At 35.7% G+C, this 15,440-nt stretch overlaps 1 protein-coding gene across 1 annotated transcript in view; it reads right to left on the bottom strand.

Moving 5' to 3' along the window:
- dtn (transmembrane protein 132C dtn) overlaps nucleotides 1-15,440 on the bottom strand; it is a 95,528-nt gene that overhangs the window by 79,698 nt on the left and 390 nt on the right. The window lies entirely within an intron of this gene.

Below are 15,440 nucleotides of genomic sequence, written 5' to 3'. Positions count from 1 at the left end.
TTCCCCGTTGCCTGGATCGGAAATACAATTAGAGGCAGCCACAAAAAGTGGGTAATCGTGACGCGTCGCTTTTTCGAAGAAGACTATAGACAAACAAAGTATATCCATAACGTTATAAAGAGTCATTTCGCCCCCTTTAAATATGAATTTTCAAATGAAGGGCACTGCTGATTTGTGTGGTTAACAAACCTTAGTAAGGTTAGTTAAGCCGCGCAAATGTGTGTCATAATTCTACATTTGTACCCCGAAGCAGCCACGCTTTACTATTTCACGGATAGAATGGCTACTTTACAATATAATTGAGACTTAAATCTCATATGTCAAGTTTGGGGGTGACATTTAAGATATAATGTCGACCACTACTACTGTCTATACCTAGTACCACATAGACCAAATGGGCCACGAGGGTATCAATTATCCAGAGTGTTAATGTTAGTTTTGTTTACAAATGTATAATGCAAATTTCGAATTGTAAGGAAGCCATAACTTCAGCGTCTTATACTCTTTAAAAACATATAATGGCATTACTAACAATTGCCAGACTTTTCTCATAAAAGAAACTATTTAATGTTTCGGCACGAACGACTTACGTCGTTTGCCATTCGATATGCTTTATGGTGTTTCTTATAACACGGGTTACTAATGCTAAAGGGAATGACGGCTCAATGAAGAGATTTTATATGGCTTTGCAATTCAAACCTTACAAAAAATATGTACAAGGAATTCACGCATTAATTAAAAAGGTCGGTGGTACGTAGACAGTGTTTTTTTTTTGTTTTTTTAACCCCGCATAAATCTTATTCGCTGTTGGCGAGTCGCAGAGATAATTAATGCTACTTTTACGGCACAATCTCATGTTTATTACATCCCATGTTTCAAAAGATTTACAGTTTTGTGAAGACGGGCGACTAAGGTGTCGCCCGTGAAAGTAGTTTTAATAACATACGTAAATCACTTTTCAGTTTTAATCCTAGTGCAACAATAGCATGAATACAACATACAATACCTTAAGTAGAATTTCGCATCTCGAAAATTACTTATTCGACACCGAGAGAACGAATTTCGTGGGTCATAAAACTTTTACTATTATGACTCACAGGCTATATTTAAGGTAATCAGCCATTACAATCAGTCATAAGTTCTTATGTTTTAACTAGTCGTATATCAAACAAAGAACGAGCTCATGCAAGGTTTGGGTTAATGCTAAACTTTTTTGCTTATAGACGAGAATCGGAAAGAACATTAATTATCCTGTTGATTCTTAACGACTACAAATAAACTAAGTTTATTAAATGACTGTCGAAAGGAAATTAAAGACGTGACCTCGTAATCATGGAGATTTTCGGCGTCTCAAATTCAAATTATTTTCAAAACAAACCGTGAACGTCTTTTGAATGGCCGTTTTAATCGTTTAGTTTGGCGAGGTCATAAATTTAATGTAGGCTGAGTTTTATCGGCACTTACTGGACAGTACTCCCACAAACTGACGCCTCAAAACGATATCAAAACGTTTAATTGTTCGCCAGACAGACATTTACGAACACTTTGAGAAATGTAATCTGCTATTTTTGTATATTTAGAGTTCCTGAGGATAAGCTATTTTAAATTCATGCCTTCAATATTTCAATAAACTAAGGTTTATATAAAAAGCCGTGCCTATTGTAACTTAGATATATTTACTCTTCATACTATTCAATAACAATAGGAGGCAATACAAAAATGTTCAAAGTAGAAACCTCTTTTAAAATTCACAACATCTCTTCCTATAATTCTAAGAATCCACTTCATTAGCTTAACCAACATTTTCTTTTAAGCAACGCAGACATATTTAAACGAACAAAAAAACAAGTTAGAAAAGATTAATGGGCTTAAAGTTGCATAGCTTTCATGAAGTACAACACAAAAAACGCCGAGTGCGGATGGCAAATGCAAGGTAGAACTGGAGAATACAGAGCAGCCGTTGGAATTAAAAGCGAATGAATTATTAAGATTGCTCTGTTGACCCATTTTCAGTAAAACGTTGTCTATTTAAGGGGTTGAAATGTTGAATTTATTTGCTTGCATTTAACTATTATAATTCGAGCGAACGAGCTCACGTCTCGTCTTAAGCGAACCAATAGTTGTCATAATGTGAATACCAAACTTGAAGCATTTGGTCAAAATCTTGTAAGAGCTATCCTGAATTCAGAAATTTTTTTTTTTTTTCAATTTTGATTTGAACGATTCTAGGTTCTAATTAAAAAAGACTGAAACGAAAACTTTGTAAAAATAATTCTAATTAAGTTCCGGTGTTTGAGATGGTGTCTTTTGTGTCTTTCGGATAATTGAAATTCTCGATGGTACTTTATGCAAAACAGTTAGTTATGAAACGTAATATGTAAGTATTGTGTAATTATCTAATTAATATATTTAGAACACGTATTCTGCAATTAATGTCATTGTTTATTTTCTACGCACGAAATTATTGGGTGACTAAAGTGCTGGAGTCCTAATAAATTTGATAACTAAGTATCCTTTTAATGAAATAAAAAATTGACATTTAGATTATATATGTAGGTCAATAGCGAGTAGTATTACACGTTAGTTTTAGAAACTCCGGTAACCGTACTCGTCGAACTCGACAAAGAGTTCGCCGTGCAACCTAACCCATGAATCAGCTCGCTGAGTTTCTCGCCGGATCTTCTCAGCGGGTCGCGATTCCGATCCGGTAGTAGATTCATTCACGAAGCAGCTGCTCTTGAGCTGTTAGGTCTCCTTCGGAGGCGCTCGGGTAGCTGTTAACAAATCCCACCCCTCCTGGCTGAGCCTTTGCTCGCCCACCTGTCCTGGTGAAACTGGAAAGGCCTCCGGTCCACCAGTAAATATTCAATCATAAAAAAAAAAGTTTTAGAAAAGTAATATTTTAATCTTAAGATCAAAATAATAACATATTGTATTAATGACTACAGAATCTTAAATCTTCAACGATAATAGCCTTTGCAGCTGTTAACTTCAGAATAGTGGCTTACTGACTCTTTTATCCGCAAACTTCAAATACTTTGTGAGTTCATATAGGGGCATTCTTCTCTTTTTCTTCTACTAATTCTGTCCCTGATTTTGAATTCTCATGGTAGCGCATTTGCATTATAGCTGTTGTATGTGTGCTTCGAAGGCAGGGGAATTAATAACAAATTTCTGAATTGCTGTCGCGAAGCAAACTTAAGTTCTAATTTAAAGAGAGAAATTACCATTGATCTTTAACAATGAAGAATTTGACCACTTATCTCGTGGTAAGTGGCGGCGTTCACCTTATGGTTTCTTTGAACTTGGTAATTGTTTAAAATTAAAGGAACTGGAGGGCTCGTCTACACATTATCAACGTTCATTTTAAAAAAGTACAACTATGATAAAAGAAACCTAACTATGTATTTTTGTTTAACCGAAAACCATTGGTGGATAATTGTTATGAAAACAACTTCATTAGGGCTTCAGAGGTACAATATCGCTTAACATTTTGTTGATTGAAATTCCAAAGGCTTTAAACGGTCCGTACCGATATAAAATTATATGTAGACGATAATTGTTGTACACTTATGTTTCAAATGAAATAATGTTTAGAGAATTCACCAATATTATATAGCGATATTATTTTTGTATTCCTAAACAGTTTTAATATTAAATTTAAAATCTTAAATAATTTACGAAAGCTTCGTCGCCTTTTAGAAAAAGTAATGTGCTATGTAATGTGTTTTTTTAATGATATTTAAGAACATTATTTGATACACACCCTTTTAGTCCCCCGCCGTATTTGGAGAGAGCCACCCTATACTAATTTAAATTTTAATCTACATACTTATACAGTACGATACGTTTTACAGACAGGAAAATATGGGTAATTTTTTTAGATTTTATTTATTTGGGTATGGAATATAAAAAAAGGGAAGACCTTCCACCGAGCGAACGTTTGGGCTTGGCAGACAGACTCTAATTCAAATACTTTATTTCAACTTAAATGTTGTAACATACATACATACATACATACAAAATATGTTCCACTATATCTAAATAAAACTTGCAATTTAGATGGAGAGTATACGACGATTTAAATTTCTCTATGATAATTCAATAAGGATTCAGGTTTTTCCGAATGTCTTCTAGTAGCATATGGACGGCGCTAGATCAGTTGGAAAATTGATTATTCAATATTGATCAGTATCAGTTTGGTTGGGACATAATTGGTTTAGTTCCTGACGTAGCTACAAAATTTACAAAAAAAAGTTTTTCCGTGTAGCAAATAGGAAATTTTATTTACTTCCTAAATTTTTTATAAATTATTGGCTCTTGGAAATATTGGCTAAACAAACTAATACCTCTTAAATTTCTATAAATTTTCAACAAATGCATTTCGGAATGAGTCGGTGATTGGTTGATTGCAAAGATGGCGCAACAGTGACGTCAATAGGTTATCGATTCGGGGTGACGATTTACAAACTTACACGTTTTTGAAACTAGGTTAAAAAATAATATTGCCAGCTCAGTGGGCATAGTTAAAACATCAATGAAAGCTAAATCAAATTTCTTAATTAAAACGATAGACGAAGCCAAAGGTTAATACTCTTGGGTAATAAGATAATCTCAAACAAATTTACGCTATAAGACATGATTTAAATACATGACTTCCATTTATCTCAGGCATCTGACACTCGAACTCGCAAGAGTTATAATCCCGAAAAATTCAATCTTTTGAATTGGCTTAGATGCGCAGATGAGCGGGTCATCGACTCGACAAAAGAGCTTGTTCACTCTTCTACGCAATAATAACATTCAACAACGACTATCCTACCTACAAACTAAAGCACACCATTGCTTCACGGCAAATATGGTCAGGACCGTCACGATAGGCCGTTAAAAAGAAATTTGTTATTCCCATGACTTTGAAGTCGTCGTGGCCTAACGGATAAGACGTCCGGTGCACTCGTGTTGAGCGATGCACCGATGTTCGAATCTCAGGCGGGTACCAATTTTTCTAATGAAATACGTACTCAACAAATGTTCACGATTGACTTTCACGGGGAAGGAATAACATCGTGTAATAAAAATCAAACCCGCAAAATTATAATTTGTGTAATTACTGGTGGTAGGACCTCTTGTGAGTCCGCGCGGGTGGGTACCACCGCCCTGCCTATTTCTGCCGTGAAGCAGTAATGCGTTTCGGTTTGAAGGGTGGGGCAACCGTTGTAACTATACTGAGACCTTAGAACTTATATCTCAAGGTGAGTGGCGCATTTACGTTGTGGATGTCTATGTGCTCCAGTAACCACTTAACACCAGGTGGGCTGTGAGCTCGTCCACCCATCTAAGAAAAAAAAAAAAAAACTCCTAGGTACACCGGGCTTTTCATCTATTAGGCCACAGATTCTTCAACATATTATCAATTCAATAACTATTATTTTTCCATTTTAGCACACAAACTGTCATTTCATAATACTCACTTGATTATGACGTAAGAATCTATTATGGTAGACATTTAATGGACATTTGGCTTTAGATGTCTTTTCCCTAACACTGAATTTGTATTGTTTTAAATCTTTGTTTATCATTTTACTTTTAAACATTTTTATTTTATCGTAAAACGAAAACACCATTAGCCTCGAAAGTAATTTAATGTAAGCGAATGATTCTTGCAAATCGATAAGTAGATAAATAGCATGAGATAGGGTGGCGACCCCTTGGTACTCTTGAGGACACAGATGCATATAGCCGTAGTAGTACGACATTTAGACGGTTTAATCTCATCCCGGCGAGACAGGCCGGCCCGGAGGTTTTTATTTATGGACGAGGCTTACGTATTTTGAGTCACACGAGGCACAATAAAAGGAAATTGGAGCACAACTGGAGGAATATATGTCACGATTGTATAACGAAAAATATTCTTGAAATAATAACGAAATAATTCACACGATAATAAGTCATCGATAAATCCTCTTCAATTAGTAACGTATTTATAAGAATGTTATTTCTTTCGTAACACTATACTCGTTTCATTAAGCAAAATTTTTGTTTCTAAAATTGAATTGAAACAACTTAAGTAAAATATTCATATTGATTAACCTAATAGCCGAGAAAAGTAGTGAACAGTAGTCCAGACAGTACTTTGACTGCTCCAGACAGTCCACCAGACTAAAGTGCCCGTCTTACCTAAACAGAATTTCCAGATTAGACTAGCGATTATCTACCTCTGCAGGCTACACGCGTAATTCATTTGTATCGACAAAAAGAATGACAAAATCGAAAAGCTCATGGTTGCGAGGAAGATTTAGGGAGATTGGGAAAGATACTCAGTTCGAATGACAACATAAAGGACTGATGAAATACGCATCACATTATAGTCAACTGTCTATAGTGCACTTTATGCAGCAACAGATAAGTACTGATAGTGCACTTCGCTAAAAGTACCAGGTGCAAGGTACCAAAGATACTCATCTGCCAACATGGGCAGTAGAAATAGAACAATTCATTTCAGGGCGGCATTAATCCTCATAGTTGAGGAAAGGCCAAAGGCCGAAGCCGAATTTAAAAGCTGTTGTTCTTTATTTTTATTTATTTCCTAAATGTAACGATTCCATTCTGCGATGTGACAAGGAAACGTAATTAAGTACCTACGGCAGAGGATTATACGACATTCATAGAAATGATGATAAAAAATCGGTAATACGATGACATATATATTAGTTAAGACTTCATAATCATTCTAGCACTCGTATATATTTCTCTTACTACATATATCACAGAATTATCACTTTCTAAATGTGTTCAGCATATTACATGAGAACATAACGCTGAATATATTACCTACTCTATAAGATTACAAAAATCCTGTTTTCAAGAAATACGTATAAGTAAAATATGGTATGTCGCTGTGATAAAATCTCATTCACACTTGTGTGTAATACTTATGTAGATCTAGTTACTTCATAAAACAAAGAATATATTAGGGTATCTTTTGATGTTATGAAATATAAAAATGTCTCAGTAGATTTCATATACGTACTCGTACCTCGAATGTCTGTGAGGAGATTATTGATTTCGCGTTAAGTTTGCGAAGGGTCCGATTGCTTTGTTGGTTTTCAAAGAATCTAATACACTGTGTGGCTTCGTGAATCCACCACAAACTCCAAGTAATGTTTTTTTTATTATTACCCTTGTAGGCAGACATGCATACGGCCCACCTGATGGTGAGAGGTTACCGTCGCCCATGGGCTTCAGCAATGCCAGGGGCAGAGCCAAGCCGCTGCCTACTACAAATGTACACATTTTATTCGAAAATTCTACAAAGAACGAATTCAAAATTTAAAAAAAAGGTATATTAGGTATAACATGTCACGCTGGGTATCATTTAAAAAACATCGTGCATAGAACAAAGAATCAATAAGTCGTGCTCGAAATAAATGTTACAAATAACAATAGACTGGGTCATGCTATTAAGCGACCGCTTAAAATGCTTTCCATGTTTCGCTTCATCCGGCGATGACCGCTGCCCCGTCGGCCCGGAAGTAAGACACGGGACCGTAATCAGCTCGGCTTTATCTCATACGCGACGTTTCACAATGGAAATATAGAAAACGACTAGTCAAATGACCATTAATTTTAGTTGTATGCATGTGGGCTCTGACTATTAAGATTGCTCAGTGATAAATTGCAAACTAATGTTTAAAATTTTGTTTGGCCTGCACATTTTAATCCAAATGCCTTTCTTAATGGAAATTTCTTCGTTCGAAATACGCATACGTACCATAATCTATGTATGTATCTATAAAGAATGTTTGTCCTCATAATATGTTCCCAAGATATTCGTCCCGTTGTGATGAAGCCTGTTACAAAAATGTTGGCGCCACAGAAAAGGTTTCTGACATAATGCGTGCGAGTAGTTTCAAGAAAACGTCTTTTTTATACTTATTCATACTTATCAGTACCAAAAATATATAAAATCCGGTTTCGCTGAGGAAAATATAAATTCACTTCTCCTCGATAACATAAGCAAAAAATCATGATATTGAAATTACTTTGTCGAAATAAATGTATCCATATCGCGGAGTTGGCACTAAAATGATGCGCCCTCAAAAGCCAGCATGACAGAGCAGATTGTAACTAATGGATCTTCCAACGAATGACTCATGAGTCCCACATGTCACTGTAAGTGAGCTACATTCAGATTTCATAGACTAAGGATCAACTATTTTTGGAACGGCCGACACGAAGTTTTGGGACAACGTGAACAAAAACGTACCCTAACAAAAGTGTCTCATTTTAACTAGTTCATTCCTTTACTACATTAACATTACTGACAGCCGGTTCAATTAGCCATTACAATTGTTCCAGTTCGAAACACGAGACCGTCTGAGTTTTAATTAGTTCCATGCGAAATAAAAGACAATTGAGGAATATTTTAATTGATCAGACCGGCCTACTTTAGTTGAGCCAACAAACTACACGAGCAAATTCTTGGAATGTAAATTGAGCCTCTGTATATTTGTTTATGTTCATAATAAAACCATGTACCATTGTGTACTAATTTATAGTCCCAAACACACATGAGGACTTCATAATCTCATGTCAGATGAGAATTAAGTCGAACACATTATTATGGAGGAAAGATGTATGTCAAAATAAAGGGGATTTAAGCAAATGCCCTCTCGAAGCAGACAGGTCAGGGGATACTCGGGGGAAGGAATAAAAAAATAGATTTATGTTCAAATGTAATCAAATATTATCACCGCCTCTGCGACCCCTTGCTCTAGCCATATCGATTTTAGTTCACTGTGTTACATGACGTCACTCGCTCAATTTTATGCAACACACAATAAACATAATGCTATAGCTATGTGTATATATCTTTTATATCCATGCGACGTAAAAAATATATATAATAGCTAGAAAAATGTACATAGGCAAGTTTGCTTAAGGCAAAGGGTCGCTCGTAATTAGTATTTCCATAAATTACCAATGCGATAATTACTGGTCGTCTTATGAGTTGTATTTTTTTTTGACTCATCGTTCACCTTCTCTACCCTGGCTCGTTTGTGTAAAGCAAATCATGCCTTTTAGAAGAAAAAGAAATGCACTTAACATAGACCCTGAACTTAAGTATCGTTTAATACTATACTATACGTATAAATACTATCTCGATGAGAGTGTAAAGAGCAATGTTTATTATAAGGATTGCGATATCTTAACGGTAAATTTAAAAGCCATAAGGTCAATTTCTTTCAAGTCAAGATTAAATAAAAGAAATCGTCAGGGTATAATTATTGGTAAAATATTATTCTAAGCCGCTGCGGAAGGAGGAGCTTTGCACTAACAAGAAATTGTTCATAGGCCTACTGAAGGCACCAACATTCCGAATGAGACATTTTATCGATTTGTCATTTAGTAGTACAATATCATAATTATATAAATACGTCAATAAAACAAGTCTCATACAATATTCAGTTTCATAAACTAGCGCAAGGTAACCTTTCGACATTTAACATTAATTAACCTTTCATAACATCAAGTTATTCTTCTGTTTGTTTACTGTTCCCTCGGGCAACTCACATAATTCAACTTGAAATGGAACGCTCAATAAAGATTCTAGCACTAAAATTTTCACAAATATTTGTTATGATTAAAATTATGTAGTGAAAATAAAAAAGATCAATATTTGAGGTTTTTTCTCGGATATCACCATCCACTTGGAGACACGAGGTCGGAATTACAATTATGTTGTGTAACAGCCGTCCCACTCTTCAAATCGGAACTCTTGCCAGAAACCGATATGATGGCGGTCGGTACCTTAACGTGCGACTTCACAATTCATTGAAAATCTGTATCGTAATATTTATGTATTTGATTTTCAAAAGCCCTTTTATAAAGATTTTTTTACCCGAGAGAAAAAATGGTAGCAATAAAAGGCGTATTGTACAAAGTAAAGCGCAATGACTTGAATTAGTTATTCAGTTGATTATACCCCCCCTGGCCACTCTATGATTATCATTTCAGTGCACGCACGTGCCGGCATGCGCAGGCCAGCCCTCGTGCTCTTCAAGGTCGATAATACATTCTATGGAGTCTTTTGTTCCTTACTTATTGGCTCTCAGTTATTGTTAGCTTAACGATAAATTACTGTCATAATGCAGTTATTTTCAAATATTGGTATTTAACGAAACGGGTGTTTTGTTGAAATATGTAGTTTAATGCGCGATATTTCTTAGTTTTTGTTCTAATTGTTTCATTTTCAATAGATACCAAAAACCATTAACTTGTAAATAAATCGAAAAATTATAATATTAGGTAAATAAAATAAAAACATTTGTTCTTCTTTTCTTTTTTCCTATCTAAGCTTGTAGCCTTTCGAAGCTACGCCATCGTAACCGAGCCGAGTTGGTGAGCTCACGAGGCTCTAACCTGAGGACGTTGCTAACACTAGCCCCAGAAAGAGCAGTGCTTCGCAGAATCTACCACTGAATCGGAAACGCGACCCACTAAGATCGCGCGAGAAATTCAGTGGGCTGTGTCTGTGGGCTAATTTACGGTGATCGGTGCCTAAGGTACCTAAAAGCACGGATAGTGGATCTGGAGAACCGTAAAATGACGTGCTCTGCTCCGATGGCGGGAGGTATGATATTAAAAAAGAGATAGATGGAAAGAAGCTTAGGAAGGAATTTTAGGAATTCGTCGTGGCCTAAAGGACGCCTTATTTCCGGTGATTTCGTATCTAGCGATGCACCGGTGTTCGAATCCCGCCGGCGGGTACCAATTTACGTACTTACGTACATAACAAATATTCATGATAGACTTTCACGGTGAAGGAATAACATAGTGTAATAAAAACCAAACCCGCAAAATTATAATTTGCATAATTACTGGTGGTAGGACCTCTTGTCAGTCCGCACGGGCAGTTACCACCACCCCGCCTATTTCTGCCGTGAAGCAGTAATGCGTTTTGGTTTGAAGGGTCGGGCAGTCGTTGTAACTATACAGACACCTTAGAACTGTTATCTCAAGGTGGGTGGCGGCATTTTCATTGTAGATGTCTATGGGTTCCGGTAACCACTTAACACCAGGTGGGCCGGCAGCTCGTCCACCCATCAAAGCAATTTTTTTTTTTACTAGAAACAGAACAAGCTAGAATTTAATTATCATTAAGTTGCGAATTGATTATGAACACAATCATAGTAGTTATTCAAAATCACATATTTTGGTTTTTTATTATTATATATTGTATGTAAAAATTAACTGCAAAATTATGAAATTCAATAGTATTTTTTATTTATTTCAGCCACAAAACCCTTTTTTTGTTGTTGATACAAGCTATGTAAATGTATTTAAGTAATGATCTCATCTGTGTATGATAACAACGAAAATATTTTCCAATAACCTATTTTAAATGCAACAAAAAATAGTGCACTAAATTCATATGGAGCATTAAGTCAACTGGTAGCTTGATTACGAATTCTGCTTGGAATAGTAATCACAGTTACTTTAACGCCCCGCTCTCATGTCTCCAGGGAAATAACTGGCATATCTACTATTTCTATTGTAGTCTTCACAATAAATCTAATGAAGCAATTTAATGATCCTCTTGTGAAATTATCATAAACTATAATATTTACAGTAATATTTTATTTCGAATCCCGCCGGCGGGTACCAATTGACGTACTTAACAAATGTTCACGATTGACTTCCACGGTGAAGGAATAACATCGTGTAATAAAAACCAAACCCGCAAAATTATAATTTGGGTAATCACTGGTGGTAGGACCTCTTGGGAGTCCGCACGGGTAGGTATCACCACCCCGCCTATTTCCGCCGTGAAGCAGCAATGCGTTTCGGTTCGAAGGGTGGGGTAGCCGTTGTAACTATACTGAGACCTTAGAACTTATATCTCGAGGTGGGTGGCGCATTTACGTTGTAGATGTCTATGGGCTCCAGTAACCACTTAACACCAGGTGGGCTGTGAGCTCGTCCATCCATCTAAGCAATAAAAATAAAATAAAAAAATTATACTGTAAGTAATATATATTTATTTCTTATAACAACTAACCCAGTTGGGATTAATGTTATTCCAGAAAAACTTTTATAAATGTAAGCAATTCTACAGTTTCTTAGAACTTATGAAGTAATTTGTGAACGAGCTCGTGATTTGTAAATGCGTGCAAGAAACATAATCTTGTCAGTTTCAGTCGACATAACAGCGAATGAAGAAACTTTTGCTACACCTTTATAAAACAAGGAATGTTTAACTCTGCTGGGAAATTTCAAAGTGGCCAAAACACATCTGGGAAATCTTGTACTGAATTAACCTAAATTTTCGAACGAAACAATATTTTCCCTATGGATTCTTTAAATGTTGTTCTTTCAAGTTGTAATAAAGATTTTCAAGAGAAATAAAGGTCGTTTTTTTTATTGCTTCATAGTTACGTTGGATTGTCATAGGTAATCTTGGTCATGTGGTGCCGCCCTAGAATAGCACTAACCCATTTCTTCCCCTTGTCGTTGTAAAAGACAACTAAGGGATTCACAGGAGAATGGAAAACCGCCTTATTTGAGTTACTAGGTATATACCAGCATAACGCGATCACCAGCCGGTTTTACTGTTACGTGTTACTGTGTTGGTAGGGCATATTGTAAGCTCTTATGCCACCATCCTACTTAATTCTGCCGCGAAGAAATCTTGCGTTCAGATTTGAAGTTTAGGATAGCCGTTGTACAAATCAGTTAATGCTTCGACAATGTGTATGGACTGGACCATTTTACACCAGTTAGACCGTGAACTCGTTTACCCAATTAATAAACCTCTCTAAATACTGGCATCAATTAATTGGTAATCCAGTTATACATTTAAATTTAAATTGTTCTCTTCTGTGGAATATCAGGAAAAATTTTCAAGTACAAAATTACTCAGTTAATTGACGATAGCAATAGGCTGAAATTTGAAGTGACAGTTAAAAAGTGCATTTAAATGTCAATGTATTTATTAAAACGTTTAAAAAAAAAGATAAAAACCCAAGATCGAAAACAGGACCGCAATCAGAAAAGCCATAAATAAAACTCACACAAAAGTCGAATTGCAGTGTGAAGATGCGCCTACGCACACCGCTGTACATCGGGTGTAAACACACACATAACAGAGATGAAAGCCGGCGCCCAGCCACTTATCGACTCCTTGCACCCGTTTTGATTATGCCTTCTCTGTCAACACCCTAAAATAGACATAAACCAAGTTTTCTTGGAACCATAATACGATCTATGTTACGCAATCGAAATGACTGTTTAAAATGCTATGATTTTTGTTGTGTGAATATTGTATAAGCATGCAGCATAATGATTTTGTAATTTATGAACATTATTGTCATTGTTTCTATTTTTTTGCGTGATCAAAGCATGGTACGAACGCATGTTATGAGGTCCAGTTAATCTATATAAATAACTGTTTGTGCAAAAAGGTGCGCGAGTGTCATTTTTTAAAGAATTTAACAGAATTATAGCGTGAATCGACCCTTTGCGCTATGATTATATATATTATTATGATTATAGTGAAATGGGTGGATTTCTCGAATAAATTTCAACAATAGGATCTATAGTGGTACTATACCTACTCATATTTTCTGTGAGTTCCCTCCCATTAAATTTGATCCCTACCAAAAATATTGATTCACAAATCCAAAGCATGCAATTCTGGAAGAGGTCAGCCAAAAAACCTATCGTAAAGCTGGAGGTCGATCAAACATCAATATGGATACATTTTGTACCAGGGCAAGAAAGAGAAAAGTACTAAAACATTATCCTTATAGTGTGTTTAAGCTTCGGTTTATATAACTGAAACGTTTTTTGGAACAATAATAGAGAACTTCAAGATGCTATCCAGACCACAAGGTAACGTGGCATACTTAAAATAAAGGAGAAAAAACACAAGCCAGGTGCAAGCCACATCCGCTAAACTGGAGCAAAAAATATTTATCGAACGCGAAACAATTTTATGTAGAACTCTAAAACGTTAAAACAGATGCATTCTTCTAGTGTTTACTGAACTCCTTTATAGTTTTTAAAATGTATATTATTTTACTTATTATTATTTTATTTATTATTGCACAGCGAATTCTACAGAAAATTTTAGGTCGTTTTTCTTTGAACAAACCTGTTTTGTTCCATTCAATAAACACCTTTTTTTGAGATTGATGTGGGTATTGAGACCTAAACTTTTGGTAACTCCTCCGAGGGCAAAACTTTGTGATTTATAAAGGCGTGTTTGGGACAGGGCTATCTGCGACAGATAGCTTCAAAGCAAAACTTCCTGATGACTTTTTGCATTGAAACGTGAATACGCCGGAAAATTAATAAAACATATTTTCAAAGTATAAACGCTGAGTTTTTTTCTCTCTCAAACCTTTACAAATTTTAATAAAGCATTGGAATATAGGTGGTTATTATATTTAAAATATAAGTATGGATATCAAATGAGTGAAACTTGAGGGATAAAATAAATGGATTCTTGAAAATCATTGAAAAGAAAACCAACGAATTTCTATATGAGTTTTACATGTGCAAAGATTTTTCATTATAAGAGTAATCTCGTCCCAGCCACGGGTCGGGTCCATTCCGGTCGTCTACCTGTATTGAACACCTGTCGGCCCGCTGCTATAAATAAAGACCCCAAGTTCCTTATTCTAATCGTAAGCCCTGCCATTTTTCGGAGATATAAAAAAGGATTTGAATGAATAGGAATGCTTTAAATTTATTCAATGTTTGCGAAGCAGCTGTCATTCATATTCCTAAATTTGAAGTACTTAGGTAGTTCTCCTCGTTATTCCTGGACTTTAAATGTTTGTAGGCAGCGGCTTGGCTCTGCCCCTGGCATTGCTGAAGTCCATGGGCGACGGTAACCACTCACCATCAGGTGGGTCGTATGCTCGTCTGCCTACAAGGGCAATAATTCTTCATGTGTTTGTTTGCATTGAATCTCATTCAACGAAATGTAACATTAGCATAGTAGTTTCAGTTAACATAGTACTTTCATTATTACTTTTCAATTATTAGCGAAACACGAAGATTAACGAATGTTCCCGTTTTGCTGCATCACGATTAGTTTAATCCGACGGAACCAATACGCTTCGTTCATGCCGACAGATGGATATTGTACAATACACTCTTACAATAACGACGCTATCGAACACCAGATATTTCTTAAATCCTTGAACAAAACGCTGCCCTGCCATACAAATGCATGTGTAACACACTATACAACATTATTTGGTTTTTATATTGTTTTCGAATCAAACAGAAGAAATATACAACATTACTTGGTTATTATCAGGTCTTCGAATGAAACAGAAGAAATATAATAATAAAATTAACAAATAATTAACTTTGCGAATTAAGTAGTTTATCTTATTCAATCCCATTTATTCCGGTTTTTTTTAAGT

This window comes from Bombyx mandarina, chromosome 10 (genome assembly GCF_030267445.1).
Source record: "Bombyx mandarina strain Sakado chromosome 10, ASM3026744v2".
Classification (NCBI taxonomy): Eukaryota; Metazoa; Arthropoda; class Insecta; order Lepidoptera; family Bombycidae; genus Bombyx; species Bombyx mandarina.
Note: the sequence above shows the minus strand (reverse complement) of the source record. Positions and strands in the feature narration are given on the sequence as shown.